We start from the raw sequence: 16,985 nt of genomic DNA on the forward strand, positions 1-16,985 counted from the left end.
ACCACTTTCTTCTCTTGTTGACCTTCAAGTTTTATTTAAAACCTTGTCAAATATGATATAATTTTTATAGAGCAAAATCAGATTATTTCACAAAGCTGAACTTAGGTTAAAGTTACCTAAATAATGGACAATTTGTTCCATGAAATAAAATCAGCTGTAATAAGCTCGAGGACATTTACTTTCCAGTAAATCCAGAAAAGATTTGACAAGCCCTCAAACCTTTCACTGTTGAGTTAGTGAAATAACTGTGACTGCAATGGCAGACTACAATGGAGTAAATGTGAATGCAGAAACAAATAGGAAAAATAGGGTAGAATGAAACTATTATGGAGTTTGTGTTCTATCTGAATCTCTGTAAGAGCAAAAATTAAAAAACTTCTTTTATGTGTGCATATTTTTCTCTTTGCTATAAAGACAACTCTTCATCCTGATGACATGCCAAATAGCCAGCTGCAGTATTGAAAGTTATACTTTATACCACAGATCAAGTGAGGAAAAGATAACTTCAAGCATTGGTTTACAATTCACATTAGATCAAGTTTTCCACTGCCACACTCTAACATGAATGAGCCAAACTTCTGAATTACATTACTGCTGGGGGATCCTTGCCTCTCCAATGGGTTTGATGCCCACTGTGCTTAAACAATTTGTCTCAATATCCAAGCACAAAGATATGGCTGCTATTCCATACTGAGGTATGGCTACTAATCCATATGAACCACATTCAGGATAAAGCTGACATATTAGAACCTGAGACAGATTCAGGATACACAACTTTAGGATTTTATTATAAATCCTCAGATTATTGGTAATTGGTTTTACTGGCAGTGATGTGTGAGAAAAAGAAAGATGTTGCTCCAAGTCCAGTAAATTCAGCCCAGTTTATTGAACTTTCTGTGTTGGCTGTAATAGATTTCTTATTCCCAATTGCTGTTACATGAGGATGCTTCACAGAAATAATTTCTGACAAGATAAATACAGGAAACTGAAAAAAGGCATTTTTTTCTTCTTCACCTTTATCATTCAAAAAAAGCACAGCATTTATTTCTCTTTGTAAATGTCACAGAGAGATTGGTGCTCCATTGGAAACTTCCATGGTGATTTTTCATCTCTGCACAATTGTCTTGGGCTGGCTGATAAACACTGGGAAATGGTAAGTGTTACTGATAGTCTTAAACTGTATTAGCACAAACATAGTGCTAGGAAAATAGATACATACTATTTCAGTTTTCTACCACAGCAGCCTAGGAAAACTTTTACCCATTGATTCACTTGCCAAAAGATTAGGGAAGACATCATTAAATTCTGGATTTCAACTTCTTTAGGTACACAGGAGGTGTCATCAGCTCAGCAATACCTGTGCTGATTCAGCTAAGCACACAGAGCTAAAAGCATTAATCTGCTTTTAAAAAGTGGGCTTGGAAACAATTCTTTTTCAGAAATGTGAGAAAGGTCAGCTGAAAAATTGCAATGAAATTCTATTTTAAAAGAAAATAAATCCATTCCCTTTAAATTTATGTTATTTATGGAGAAAAACCTAATTATGTAATTACCATTACTTCTTAAATGCTAAAAGTAATTTAGTGTATTCTTTGGCACTAACCTCTTTAAGGAGGAAATATTTAGCAGTTAACCTTTTTTTTAACTTGAGTCTTTGGTCTAAATCACCTGTCTCAAAATATTAGACTGAAATACTTCACAATACTGCTTATGCTGTATTTTTCCCCCTTAAAAATAAAATAAAGGGAAAAGTCAACGTTTGAAAAAAAAAAAAACCAACATCCAGCACTTTCCAAACAGATTTTCACCTAGTGAAAAAAAAATCACTATTTGTCAATCCAATTTTTTCACTCTTTTACCAAACAAAAGTGCTTTTCTTCTGTACAGCACTTTCCACCAAGAGCTTTCCTGGGAATCATTCTTCCCTATTTCCCTGAAGTTCTGAGTGCTTTGGAAAACTCTGAACATAGAGAATTTACACAGGCACCATTTCATTGCACAGGGCTTCTTTCAGGTTCACTGGAGTGAAAGGTAAGCACAGAAGGGCAGAGAAGAATTCAAGGATAACAACACCAGCATCGAAAATGAAGCATTTCTAATGCATCCTCATCCAGTAAATTTGACTGCCCTGCCCAGTCACATTTTTGAAATTCCAAACTGCAATTGCAGAGAGGGATTATTTTTTGTGATTACAAGTATGAATGTTTCAGAAAACACAAAAGAGAATAATGTCTGAGACTCTATTCCCCAACTCATTAACAGTGTCAGTAGGTGAAGAAAGCTGCCTGTGCTTTGTGAACACATTTTTAATGCCCTTAACTACTCAAGAGTTAAGTGAATATGTCATAAATTTAAATATAGGTGATTATTTTTAAATTATCAATATTTATCATAAAATGATATTCTACTAAAATACTGGTGTGTCTCACCATTTTACAAAGAAATTGCCAGGTTTTGGGGATTTTAGAGAACACATAAAGTATGCTTTTCTCACCCTCAAGGAACAGAGTAATTTAAAAATAAAAGAACAGGAGTAAAACATGAAATCTCAGTTTTGTCTGCACACCCTCAAAGCTCACTGCAAATAGAAAACTCTTTATATTTTTCAAGACCTAATGTCCTCCCTGCAATCATTGTTTGCATCTCAAAGCCAATAGAAAGACAGTGAAAAGAGGGTCTAGTATTTTTCACAATCAGTCAAGTCCTTCATTCTCTAGAAGTTTTCCTTTTCATGAAATGAGTGATGCCTAAGATCAGATAAATTAAAATCCTAAAATCCAGATATTCATCTGTGCCATCATATATAGGAAGCCATCTGCTAATTTGATATGTAATCTATATCCTAGAAACACAAACAGTTCTTTGCAAAAGTAACAGCCTTCTAATGTCAGGATACTTTATTTACCAGTAATCTCAGTTTACTGTCCTAAAGAAAAGGATCAGGTCACCTTGTTCATTATATTGTTTGCTCTATTCAAAAAGAAAATTTACATGCAGAAGACAAAGAAGAAATTGTTAGGAAGGGAACTTGTGGATATTACATGCAGACACACACACACACCATCTACCATCATTTGAAATTAAACAGTAGGTCTACATGTGGACAAATATTCTTGAGGAAAATCTGAGTGTGATTTTTTACATCATGAACATTTCTCACCTGGAAGTGGAAAAAAATTAAAGAGAAAACATTTTATAAAATAGATTAAAATGGCATTAAGAAACCAAAAAAGCAAACCACAGAATATTGTAGTAATATGTTCAAAATATTTTCATACTGGAAATCCCAAACAGTCCTCTTTTTCAAATGAAGAAATTAAGTTATTTATGAAGGGCCACATAGCAGTTCAGGGCTGAAGTCATGATAAAAGCTTGAGAGAGAACAACCTTTCATTTTCTCTCAAACAAGCAAAACCATTTTCTTTTGAATAATGTCACAGATTTTAAAGAACATGATGAATACAGACCATTTTTCATGTTGCATTTTGTCATATATACCACCAAGCTGACCTTCTTTAAACATCTATAGTTTGGATTATTTTCCCAAGTGGCAGCAGAGGCTAAAACTGCTTCAAACATTCATGCAAATTTTCTTTGCTTCAGCTCTTCCTCTGCAAGGAAGTGCTTTCCTTTCTTTAGGGAAAAAAAAAAAAAAAAAAAAATACAATGCTTAACACTATTTCAGCAGAGCAAGCATTTGAGAATTGAAAAAAGAATAGCAGTGTTTCCTACTAGGCTGCTATTTTTCTGTCCTTGGTAAAAGAAGCTCTGAAAGAGCCAATCTAAATTTCAGGGATGTGGGATTAATAAAGTGCCTATGATCTGCAACACATCTGAAAAATGCAAGATTTATTCATTGGTGGATAGTTAATTAGGAAGAAAAATAAAGGCAAAATCCTTCTAAATAAAGATTTCTTAAGGATAATATCCTTTAGTATAGAGATAAATGTTTCTCCCAAGGAAAATAAAGTATCTATGCTTTGGTTTTATGGCTTTTTTTTTTTTTTTTTTTTAATTTATCTGGCTTACAAATATGCACATGGGGAATCTATCCTTGTGGAAGAAATATTTGCTGATATGACACTGATTTTATTTTTTCCTTCAAGATTCTGGCTGAGGTAACACATTGGTCATATTCTATAGAGAGAAAAATGTTTGGAGTTTACAAAATAAGTTTACCCCTCACTCCGATGACTGTTGAAGCAGAGGGATGATGGATGTCTAACTACTGAGTTTATCTAGTCCAACTCTCTGCATGGCTGTTTTATAGCCAGGTGATCCAGTCCTGCAGACAACATGGACTTTAGCAAACAGATTTTGTAAAGACCAAACTCATCTTTCACTATTATTTGATATATACAACTATTCACACAATTTATGTTCAGCTTTAGCTAGACTTGATAATGGTAGTCACGATAAATTATGTGACATCAAATATAAGAACAAAACTTGATACAGCCTGAGTATCCCAAGTGGTTATAAGTCAAGTCTGTTCTGGACAACATAGATTTGTTTATTTATTTGAGCCTTGACACTACTAAACTCTGTATGTGAACTTCTCCAAAATAAATTCAGTAAAATAATCTTACCTTTTGTCATTTTCATGTGAATATTTTGACTTAATTTATTTTATAAAATAGGGAAAAGAAAGCAAGGGTCTGATGAAGTGAAAAACACTCTTGAAATAAAGCCATGCTTCATCATCAGGGATTCTGAAAAGAAGAATCTTCTGATAAGGGAACAGTTTTGGTAACCTAGATGGATACACTGGTTTATAGAATATGGTGAAGTAAGACCCAAGGAGTATTTTGTTATGATATTAAGACTAAATAATAAAGATGAGCATTTTTAAACTATCACTTCAAATGCACTATTTCTACTGTAACCTTAAAGTTTCTGTGATTCTAAGAATAGACAACAACACTTTGTCTTAAGGAGAACAGTCTCAGTGTGAGATATGAGCAATCCACACACTTCATTCAGGAAAAATATTTACCCTCAGTTCAGGAGGACCAAAATAAAAAGCACATAAACAAACTGGCCATATACATGTCATAGAATAATTTAACTTGGAAAAGACCTTTAAGATCATGAAGTCTAACTGCCAACCCTGTACTGCCAAGTCCATTTTATGCCTCAGTGCCACATCTTCTCTGCACCTCTGGGAGTGGTGACTCCACCACTTCCTAGGGCAGACTGTTCCCATGTTTGTCAACCCTGTCAGCAAAAACATTTTTCTTTAGATCTAAACTTCCTCCGATGCAGCTTGAGGCTCTTTTCTCTTGTCCTGTTGTTACTTGGGTAAAGAGACAAACATCCACCTCACTACAACCTCCACAGGAGTTGTGGGGATGGGCCCTGGTAAACCCTGAGTGCTGAGGGAGCAGCCTGATTTCATTACAAGGCCACACTGATTGTCTTTGAAAATTGCTCAGATTTGAAAAGTCATGGTAACTGGAGAGGATTCCTGAGAAATGAAGGAAGGAAAATATCACCCCTGGCTCAAAGCAGGGCAAGAAGGTAGAGACAGGGCACTACACTGCTTTTAGCCTCATCTCTATCCCTGGGAGCAGCTAATCCTGGAAAATATTTATAAATATATTCATAGCAAGAAAGTGATCGAGAGTAGTCAGGATTGATTTATGAATGGCAAATCATGCCTGCCTGCCTGACAGCCTTCTGCAGTGAAATGACAAGGTCAGTGGATGAAAGCCAAAGAGTGAGATTTTTATCTTCTCTTTAGTGTGCCTTTTCACACTGTCTCTAACAATACCTTCATAGATAAACTGATTTTATAAGAACTAGGTGAGTGGACAGTACAGTGGGCTGAAAATTGGCTGAACTGCTGAGGTCAGTGACACTGAGTCCAGCTGGAGGCTGGTCACTAGTGGTGTACCCAGGGGTCAATAGTGAGACCAGTGCTACTTTGCATCTTCATTAATGACAGAGCACATACAGGTGATGGGACAGAGTGTACCCTTAGCAAGCTGCAGATGACACCAAACTGGCAGGAGCAGCTGATACCCAAGATGACTGTGCTGCCACTTAGACATCAGCAGGCTGGAGAAATGGGATGACAGGATCTCAGTAAGTTCAACAGAGAGATATCCCAAGTCTTGCACCTAGGCAGGAACAAACCCATGCTCTAGCAAAGGCTGAGTGGTCAACCATCTTTAAATAAGGACCTGGGATCTTAGTGGACACAAAATTAAACATGACCCAACAATCTTCTCCTGCAGCAGAGGTGGCCAGCAGCTCCCTCTACTCAATTCCTCTGTGAGGACACACCTGGACAGCTGGGTGCAGTTCTGGACAGTACAAAAGTCATATGGGAAACTTTTTCCTTTAAAGTGATAATCAAGTAATTTTTTTTCTTAATGTATATGAAAACTTCTCCTTTTGTTTTAATTATTATAAACACCTTTCTGTATGGGTGAAACGGGATAGGCAATGAAGAAAAAAATAGAGTGAACAAGCTTTTTTCCAAATAGTTCTTTGTAACTTCAGTAATTTCTTCAGATAATTCTTACTCTAGAAAGATGTAAAACAGAGCATATCTTTTCTCCAGATATACTGGCTTTGCATCAAAGAGCAAATATCTATATAGGTCTTTTTCTGCAAATGTCCTATGTATTTTTGAATAGAAAGAATCTCCACATTGTTTAAGCTCCTTAAGAATCAACTGTTACTACTGAAGTAAACAATCAAAACTATTGGCATCTTAAACTCATTACTAAGCTATTTCTTTAAACTTCACTGTATAGAATAAAGCAAGGATGTTTGTTTCCTTTGTTGGACTCCAATGCCAAGGATACCATTGTAGTGTTTCTTTTCCTAGTAATGGAAACTTACATGACAGCAGAAAGTAAGGAAAGAGTCTGGTAGTGGCTGTAGCAATTCTGAATGAAGGGAACCTGGAAGAGACTTGTGTCTTCAACTATACTATTCCTCTTCTCTCTCACTTCCTGATGGAGCAAACAGCACAGCAGAGTCTCTGTGGGAAGGATGTAATCAGGAATCACTTCTGTACTCCTTCTGAAAGGACCCAGCAATTTTCTAATAGCAAAACACATAAATTATAAATGAATGCAGGGCAAATCTCAAGCCACCTATTTTGTTCACCTCTAAGCCTAAGCAGGTGAGGTGAATTTCAATTAGCTGGCTGCAAACTGGAGCAGCTTTTCTGTGATCCCTTGCACCTCCTCCAGGGAAAGGGGACCCTGCCATGCTTTGGTGAATACTGGGAAGCTGGTGAGTATTGACATGCTTGACAGTATTGCCTCTTGACATGCAGGGCCATGTCTGAATCTATCAGAGGCATGCATTTCTGAAAATGTACACCAGTGCTTGTAGATGACCCTTTTTGTTCACCATAGAAAAACCAGTGTAGGAGTGGAGGTAATTATTACAACTAAGAAAAGCACGTTGCTTCACATTTTGGGGTTTGTCCTTTCAGTTTTTGTCCTAAATTATTAATAGACCTTCAGTTCATGTAAATTGAGTTTACATTTCAATGCAACATTAATATTTACACTTAATAAAATCAGGTTCCTACGTATACCTCAGATATACTTATAGTTTAACAGGCATCTAAAATTAGTGGCTGCTTAGTTATTATTGTAAGTAGTAAAAAATGGAGAACATACTGATAAAGACATGAATGAAAGATAGTGGGAAACTGGAACAAAAGTTAAATTACTTCTGAGATGAAGCTGATATTTAAATAAAAGACAAGGTAGTTACTTATACTCTAAAGACTTCTTGTATCAGTAAGTCTTGAGCTGCTGAAATATTATTTGTTAAATCAGAGATGATTGGTAGGTTTAAGTTCATGTTTAGAAGGAAATTTGTGATTAGTTTATTGAAGCTAAAATACAAGAGGATATATATATTTCCAGACACTTTCCATGCTCTCTCAAAAAAAAAAAAAAAGCCCACTTACCTCCCCACATTTTTGCATGATGCTTATGACACTGGAAAAACATTGCACTTCAGAATAATAGAATGAAATTCAGTTTATTACAGATGAGGTCTCCCAATATGAAGGGAAAATTAAAACCTTGCAATTTGTAGAATAAGCTTGTTACAGAAATATTCTTTCCCTCCAAAGTGGAAAATTGTCTTCACAAACTAAAAGTAACACAACATCATTATTAATTTTGCACTTTCTTGTTTTAACTTAGAAAAATTATATATTTATATATCAATATGATTTCTTGAGTTCTTTTTTTAAAAAAAGAAATCTAATTAATTGCTTTCATAAGGTGGTGTTTTTTTTCTTGTGTCCCTAATATAAGCTGTTTAACAATGTTGATAAATAGACTTCAACATTTCTGCCTAGATTTTTCAAACTTTTTTGCTGGTACTTAATACCCTTCTTGGAATATCTGTCCCTCTGGTTACTACTGGATGTATTTTCAGTTCAATTTTTGCTACTTTTCATGAAAACTACCATCTTCATGGGTGTCAGGAACTGTCTACAACTGTAATATCATGAGTCCAATGCCCAAGGAAGAAATTGTTATATGCAGTTAATAATATGTTTTCACTTCTCTCTGGATCAATCTCCCATTCTGATGGTCTATGCTTTAACAACCCTCCATGCATCACATGGAACATACCAAGAAAACAGTGAATCTAAACAAGAGAGAGAGAGAGAGAACTGAAAAGAGGAGGTACTAATCAGAGGTGTAAACATACATACAAAAAGATCATAAAATCATGGAGTGCCTGGGGTAAGAGGGGACCTTGAAGATCATCTACTTCCAGCCTTCCTGCTAGGGGTAGGGACACCTTTCACTGGACCAGGTTGCTCAAAGCTCCATCCAAACTGACCTTGAACACTTTGAGGAATGGGGTATCCATGCCTTCTTTGGGCAGCATGTTCCAGTGCCTCAACACCATCACAGTAAAGAATTCCTTCCTAATATCTAATCTAAACCTAGCCTATTTCACCTTGAAGCCATTCCCCCTTGCCCTGTCACTACATATGAACAGTTCCTCTCCATCTTTTTTGTACTCACTTCAGGTACTGGAACCCTGAAGTCTTCTCTTTTTCAGCAGAACAATTTCATTTTTCTCTGTCTTTCCTCAAAGAAAAGATGCTTCATCCCTCTAATTAATTTCATGGCCCTACTCTGGACTCTCTCCAACAGGCCAATATTCTTCCTTTCCTGGGAAATCCAGAGCTGGATTCAATGTTCCATGTGAGGTCTTGTGACTGGTACAGGGATACAGGACAGACTTACCCCCCCAGTGCATTCCAGAATGTATATTGTCTATCACTTCTCCTTGGTTGCATGGAAAAAATGCTAATTCTTTATATCCTTTTCTCCCTAGTCTGCAAACAGCCTGGTTAGCAGCATGAAAAATCTTTGATGGCAAGACTGCTCAAGATGCAACATACAGCAGTTGTGAAATATATTTTGAGTTCTCTGTAGAGGAGCAGCTGGTCTGCAAGAAGTCAGACTCTGTGTCCTTTCATTCCCTTCCATTAGCATTTCCAGTGCAGTGTGATTATCTGTCAAAGCTCAGACAGTGAGCATCATGCTCAGACAGCCACCTCTGGCTCAGACCCCACTCCAGCCAGGCCTCTGACTCACATTCCAGCACTGTGCTCTGGCTCTACTCTCTCTCACCATTACTCTCTATGTCTTATACATAATTGTCTGGATGTCCAACTGACCAATAACTTCTCTTTGCTTAATACGAGGATATTGTGCAATGGGAAAAATCTGACTTGTAAGACTTTATGCTTGGCTCAACTTTTGAGCTGGAGCCTAATTTTGTCATATAATTCTCTTGTTCTCTCCATACATGGCTCTTCGGTCATAATACAAATGGATTTTAATGCATTCAGCAATTGGAAGTGGTAAAATGTCATGCAAAACAGGCAATAGTCTAAACAATTCCCATTGCCAAACATGAATTTCAACCTAACATTTTCCAATGTTGTGTCAAATAAGAATTCTTTTGAGGTCTTTTCATTTTATATTAACAGGTAGAAAAATTGTAGCTGAGTCTATAAAAATCTTATATTTGCTGAGCACTAGTGATCTGTACATACACAGTAAGTGGAAAAGGATTAGTGTGTCCAAGCCAGTTCATACTAGAAACCATGAAAACCATACACATTTTCACATATTTTCCTATGGAAATAAAATCTTGAAATAACTCCCTGTAGGCTTATGCAACAGAAAACTGCAAAATGTCAATGTCATTCTCTTTTCAATGTTGGCAGAGCTTTGTGGACATGACTAACGTATGTTTTCACATATTATCATTAGAGATAAAAAAGAAAACACACCATGGCATATGAAAATGGTATAAATTATCACTTCTTAGAGAGGAGATACTTCCAGCATAAGGCTGGAACTTTTTAAAATGAAATTATCTCTAATTTTCCAGATATGACCCTTAGATAATGAAAAACAATGTAATAAATTTCCCTGTATTGTTGCAGTCTATAAAATATTTTTGGAAGACTATAAAAGATGTTTCCCTTCTGGCTTTCAGCAGTGTGCAGCAGGGCTGTTCACAGAACTGATGCACTGAGGTTTAAGAATTGGAAGGAGCCAACACATTCTCAGTAATAATTTAAGGCCATTCAAAGACCAATAACAGCAAAAAACCCCACAACTTTAGTACAAAATTTGTTAAAATGTATTTGGCCTTTGTGATTAATGCTTTGGTTTTTTTTAAACTGTGATCATACCTAATTCCTGGCCTTTTGAATTCCTTTCAGTAAATCATACATTTCTCATCACTCTTTCTTTGAGTTATGCATTTCTCTGAAAGCCTAAATGCCCCACTAGGCTTTCCTACACGTTTTATTGGGGGAATAAAAACACATTGATCTCTGCTAATCTTGTTTATTTGCAATAGCATGGAAGGTGTCCATTGTAATTTCAAGGGTTGATCTTGCCTTATTTTATCCCTTGTTCTGAGAATTGGAGAGCTAACACTAAATGTCATCATCTGTGTGCATAACACCTACTACACATGGAGATAAACTGGGCATTCATGGCTTTTTTGGAGCCATTATTATTGAAAAGATTATTGTAAAAGTGTAACTCATGAATTTATCAAACATAGCAATAGATTTAATTTGAAAATCAAGCAAACAAAACTCCCACAGCTTTGTGTTGTGCTGGTAATTTATAAACCATGTGGGATGCCATATGAAGGTAGCTAAATACATTTAACTCGTTAAATTTGTAGTGCATCTTTGCAACTGCTGAGTGATTTTATCTCAGAAATATCACCACATATCATCCCATATCATCACATCCATGTATGTCATTTGCATAAAATTCTGTGTGAGAGTGGTCAAATAGTGGAACAAGTTACTCAGAGAGGATTTGCAATCTTCAGATTTCAGATGGAGTCTAGTTAAACTTGAGCAACCTTATCTGACTTTGGAGAAATAGCTCCTGTCTTTCAGAGGTTCTTACCAACCAAAATGGTTTTGTGATCATGTCAGTAATAAAATTACTATGGTTGCTAAAAGTGGAGAGCTAGCACAGTTATTGCTAAGGGGAGAAACAGCTGATACAACAAAGAGTTTTTGGAAGCTGCTGGGTACACTTACCTGGTATAGGTGTATATATATATAGGTATATAGGTATATATACTTACCTGGTATGTACTTACCAAATCTTCTTCCTCTTCATGCAGTGGGATCACACAACAGAATATTTTTTTCCTCACAACATTTTATGTTTGAGTTTTTTAATCCCCAGATGAATTTATCCCAATAAGTGTTACATTTTGATTTTCTTCTAGGGGTGAAATATCATAGTTTCCCTGGCAACTTTTTGATTTACTGAAACTTTTTTCTGTAATTTTTTTCTGTAATTTTTTCTGCACCTCTTCTTACATACACATTCTGCTGAACAATAATAAGCTCCTGAATTTATAATTCACCTTCCCTGAAATGTTTCCACTGCCAAGGTTAGATTGTTTAGTGAGTTCTCCATGTTCCTGCTTCTGTTTCTTTTAATTCATAAATTATATAGGCTTGTAGGTTATTTTTTGTTTTGTTTGTTTCCTAAATGCAGAGCATTCTTCCATATCTTACTTAAGGGTTATGAAATTCAAGAAATGAAAAAAAAAAAAAAAAAACAAAAAAACCCAAACAAAAACAAAAGCAAACAAACGAAAAAATCTCAAACCCAACCAAACCCCAACTCAGGAGCAAAGACACTAAGGCATAATGAAAAACAAAGCAGCACCAGAAGATGAGTTTACAGAAGACTTCTGAAGATAAAAATTATACCCATTAACTCTGGTCTAAGAACACTTTATTTGAGGGAACTTCCCCTGTAAAAGTAAATTAATCTAAATCCTTTACTTGTTATATCCAAGTTTTTGGATGTTAATTTTTGTTTCCAGTGTACAAGTAAATTGCAAACCATGTTTCTGCAAGGATCACTTGTCCTCTGCATTGGTTTAAGAGCAATTTCTCTAATAGGACAAAAGCTGGTATAGGACCTCTGGATATTCCACTTGTGTGACTACTACTCAAATGCCATGTTCAATTTCTGATCCAATTTTTCCTGGAGAACAACAATATACTGAATAGAGAAAAAAAGGTCACCAGAACACTTTTAAAAAGTTCTTTATGTAAAAAGATGAAAGGGATTTCATCCATTCACTTCAACAAAATTAATATTACCAGGCTTCTAGTCTACAGTGATGCAGAAAACAAAAGCTTGATAAACCAAAAACCTCCATAACTTTTTTCTTCATTTTACTTTTCATTAAAAAAAAAAAAGGGCAAAACCTTAGAATTTATTCTTCCACAGGTTTAGACTACAAGAAAGATATAGTGAGATAGATGTGTTTACTGACCACTACCATGACTTAGTGAATTTACATTGACTGTTTCTAAATATAATTGTTTGGGTTTTTTTTTTTTTTTTTTTTTTTAAATATAGACCACAAATTATAGTTCCAAAAGAAGATAGACAAGAAAGGGCTATATTAGATAAAGCAATATAGCTACTGGCAAACACTGATACAATGTTTGCATACTTTAAGCAAAAACCTTACTGGCTTCATTAATCAGAAAGATGAAAATAGGATGTGCAACTTCTTAACAATATATCACTACTGAGTTTTCATATAAATGTTCAATTCTGACAGGTTGTAACCCTCGTGAAGGATGTGAAGAAGAAGGTAAATAGAGGAAAGATATTTTAAAATTCTCTTATAGTTCATAAAAAATTTTCACTTTTTAAAATTAAAACTATTATTTCCAGAACCAATCATGACTTCAAAACACAATTCAAGAAACAGTCTTATAAGATGGGAAATTCTTTTAGCACATTTTAATGCAATGATTTAAGACTATAAACATGATGTTTTAAAATTGTGAACGTTCACATAGGTGTCTGGAAGAATACCCAGAAATAAAACCTATCCTTAATTTTAATGAGTTGATAATTAAAAATTAATTGTTATTGCAGGTCAGAATTTGCTGTTATGAAATCCACAAATTTATGTAATTTATTGTGCACTTTCATTTTTACAGGCAAGGTTTTACCCCTGCTTGCTTGAAGCATACTAGGTGAGATTGAATTTGCAGACCTGGTGAATTGAATGAGCACATAACAAATGGGAGAAATACACCAGCTGTGTCAATTTCCCCTGTTAGAGTATGGGTTTATGTGATGTAATCAACCATTTTAGTGTGTAATTATAAAATATTTTTTTCATATATTTGAACTCACAGAGTATCCCAGAGTTTCTTGGCAAACAGGTTTTAAAAGGTTTAAAAACATGTTTTGAGATAAGCAGCATACCTTCAGTGTAGTGGGAGTGAAAAACAACGTGTGCAAGAAATGACAGGCATGAAAATAATGAAGGATACATCAGGAAGGATTTAGGAGGTAAAAAGCTCTCTTTCTGTAAGTTAACTTTCTTAGTGTCCAGCAGTATTTCTACAGTACTAGAAGGCATGAAAAATTGTACAAAATTTAGATAATATGGAAGCCAAAGTAAGGGGCTGTCCTTGAAATAAAAAATATTCAGGTTAGAATGATAATACATAAATAATGTATTTAATTTATTTCATTACTCTACTGTTTTTGAAGTCTTTTGTTTTTAGATTGGCATGGAATTTCATCGAGTCATACTTTACAAAATTGCCTCAGAGATTAAAAACCAAAAAGATTATTTTCTCGGGCAAAGAACAATTCTTTAAAAAAACTCCCAAAAAACCAACATATTAATGTATGAAATTGACAAACCACACTGAGCATCTAAAGAGTTTTCAAACTCTTTCATTGAGTTGGAAGATGATACCTGATTGGAGGAGTGCTGATAAGGCAGAGGGCTGCCTTGCCAACCAAAGCACCTTATATGGTAGGAGAGATGCTCAGATCTAAAAAATATAACAGAGGACTGAAAGAAGTCATTAGCAACTCATTGGAGCATTCTTTCCACAAAGATTGAATTTAAACTTTTAAGGAAATATGCCACTGCAGGCCTCATCTCTTATGGATATTTTAAAAAATTATACCCCCTTACTTGATTTTGAGGAGTGCAATATACGAATTCCAATTAGTACTATATCTTACTGACTGTGCTATGGTCATTTAATGAATTATGCAGATACTTTTTGTGTTATATAAATTGGGTTTTATAGACTTTCTCTTGGGGAACATAATTGGGTGAATACAATTTAGATCCCATTTGTGTTTATTAAGAATAATGAAAAGAGAACAAGTTATCTCAGCAGTCAATTACACTTCTTCAGCATTTATACTGTAATTCTAATAATTGAGTCTCAAAGCTTATAAACAGAAGAAAAAATAAATTGAGAATTTTCCAAATTTTTTCTCACCTAAACTTGTACATATTTTCAGAAGAAAGATGTAATAAAAAGGTTTGCTTTATCTCTTTCACTCTTTCCCTCTCTTTACATATATATATATACATATATGAACGTCAATATACGGGTATATATATATATATATATATATATATGTATGTGTATGTATATGCACTTGCATATGCATATAAATACATCCAAATATTTAATACTCTGGCTCACAGAAACAACACCACATTCTAAGAAAAGTTGGGTTTTTTTTTTTAGATTTGGAGATAACTTTACTCTGGAAGGATACACTTGAAAAAATGGAAAGAAAACTGTTTGAGTACATAAAGCTTAAATATTATATATTATAATTTTGTGGCTAAGACATTGCAGAGAGGGCACTAATGAACAAATAAGAAAACCAAAGCCTACCCAACTATCAAAATAACATTGACTGTACACTCAATGTCTCTTTTTATTATAATAATAAAGCAGTATGACTATTAAAAACATTTTAAAATGTAATACAATTCATAATCACAATTTATATAGATTTTCATGTTAGAAATACATATTTTTTTACAAAAAAGGATCTTTAAAAAAAATTAGAAGGATAATTTTTTATGCAGTTTTGTAGGCATTTTGTAGACTTCACCATGTGATGCCAGTCTAAAAAGGTATTAGAATCCATGCTTCTCTCTAGTTAGACTGAATTAAAAGCCTTCCATCAGGCAAAAAAAAGTAGGCAGAAAAAACTTTAAAATCACAAAAAGTTGTGCAAAACAGATTTATTTACCTTTGTAGTAATCCTACTTGTATTAGTATGCAAGTAGGATGCTAACAAACACTGCAAATTATTGGTGGATATTTCAGTCACATCTCCTGATTGTTTGTCACAGTAGCAAGCTCTGTCAAAGATTTTTATAAAATTAAATATTATGTAAATCTGAAAATATGTAATTTATAAAGAAATGCTTCTGAACTAAGAAAAGATGTTTGTATAGGTGTATTCACAGAACACTTAGTATTCAAAGCATCTTCCTTTCAGATACATGACATTTGTCCTGCACAGATTTGTTTTTGTTTTCACTCCATTCTCTCTTGCAGAAACACTGCCTTGAACTGCCTTGAACTACATGGTTCCTATTATCAGCACTGTGTGGTACTGAAAACTACTCTTGCTGAAGCAAAATTAACTTTAAATACCTTATGAAGTATTAGGAACTAGATGCCAATTGGGAAGAGCACAAAAAGTAAATTGATCAGTAAACACAATACATACAATTTTCTCAAGCTCGACTGCATTATTGCTTTTAAGACTTTGAGTTCTATGAGTTTTGGCAGAGAACTTTGTAATATGTAACTTTCATTAGAACCACAGAAAGGTAGGGTTTTTGCCTGCCCTTGAAAGTTAAAAAGAAATGTCAAAGCTATGTGAGGCCTAAGTATTGAATTCTTTCCACTTTTTGAAATTTTGGGTTACATTCATCACACTACTAAAAACTGTGTTTCAAGTTGTTTGTGTATATTTTTTCCACTGCTATAGATTTATGTGAAGGAATTTAGAGAAGTCTTTGAGCCATGGACTGTATGAACACAAGCTATGATCATCAAACCACTGAAAGCAATGGGAAAGAGAGATTCCCTTTGACTTCACTGGAATTCTAGACTCATCTGATTGTACTCTGTGGTTGCTGAGGTCACAAAAAAGAATTACCAGAATGTCAGCCTCAGGATGTTTGGACACACTTGTCCTTATGAACTCCTGAGAAGCTAAACCATAAATTAATTTTATTTTGTCCCATTAGCATTCACAGTCAGGCTTTCTCTCACTTTGTGTTCATTTCTATCAGTCACAAATGAAGGGAAAACTCAGAATTAAGGATAGTTACCAAGAGTTAATAGTGCTGTGCCAAATGTGAAACACAGCTTCATCTGATGGATGTGCTGTTTCAGCACTGCTGAAGGGTGGTGCTGTTGGGGTTTGTGTAAAAAGTCAAAGTAGCAGCACTGGATGATTGACTTCACTGTTTTGGAAGTGCACCTTGGTAAATGTAAGGGTTTGCTGTAATGTGAGAGTACAGTGGGAAGAGAAAGTCTTCCAAGGAGAAAATATAAGACCAAAAAGTCTGCCTTAGTAATTTTATGCAATTTCCCAGTC

The 16,985-nt window shown here is 34.8% G+C and overlaps 1 long non-coding RNA gene across 3 annotated transcripts in view; it reads left to right on the top strand.

Annotated features, from left to right (window-relative positions):
• The window catches only part of LOC130250268 (uncharacterized), a 52,731-nt gene that overhangs the window by 20,551 nt on the left and 15,195 nt on the right, over positions 1–16,985 (top strand). For 2 of the 3 annotated variants that reach the window (XR_008839953.1, XR_008839954.1), the window contains exon 3: positions 1,067–1,153. This is a non-coding gene — a long non-coding RNA (uncharacterized LOC130250268). Of the gene's footprint in view, positions 1–1,066; positions 1,154–13,146; positions 13,180–16,985 lie in introns of all 3 variants that reach the window. The other variant, XR_008839950.1, reaches the window with a different exon arrangement.

This window comes from Oenanthe melanoleuca, chromosome 2 (assembly GCF_029582105.1).
Source record: "Oenanthe melanoleuca isolate GR-GAL-2019-014 chromosome 2, OMel1.0, whole genome shotgun sequence".
NCBI classification, from domain to species: domain Eukaryota; kingdom Metazoa; phylum Chordata; class Aves; order Passeriformes; family Muscicapidae; genus Oenanthe; species Oenanthe melanoleuca.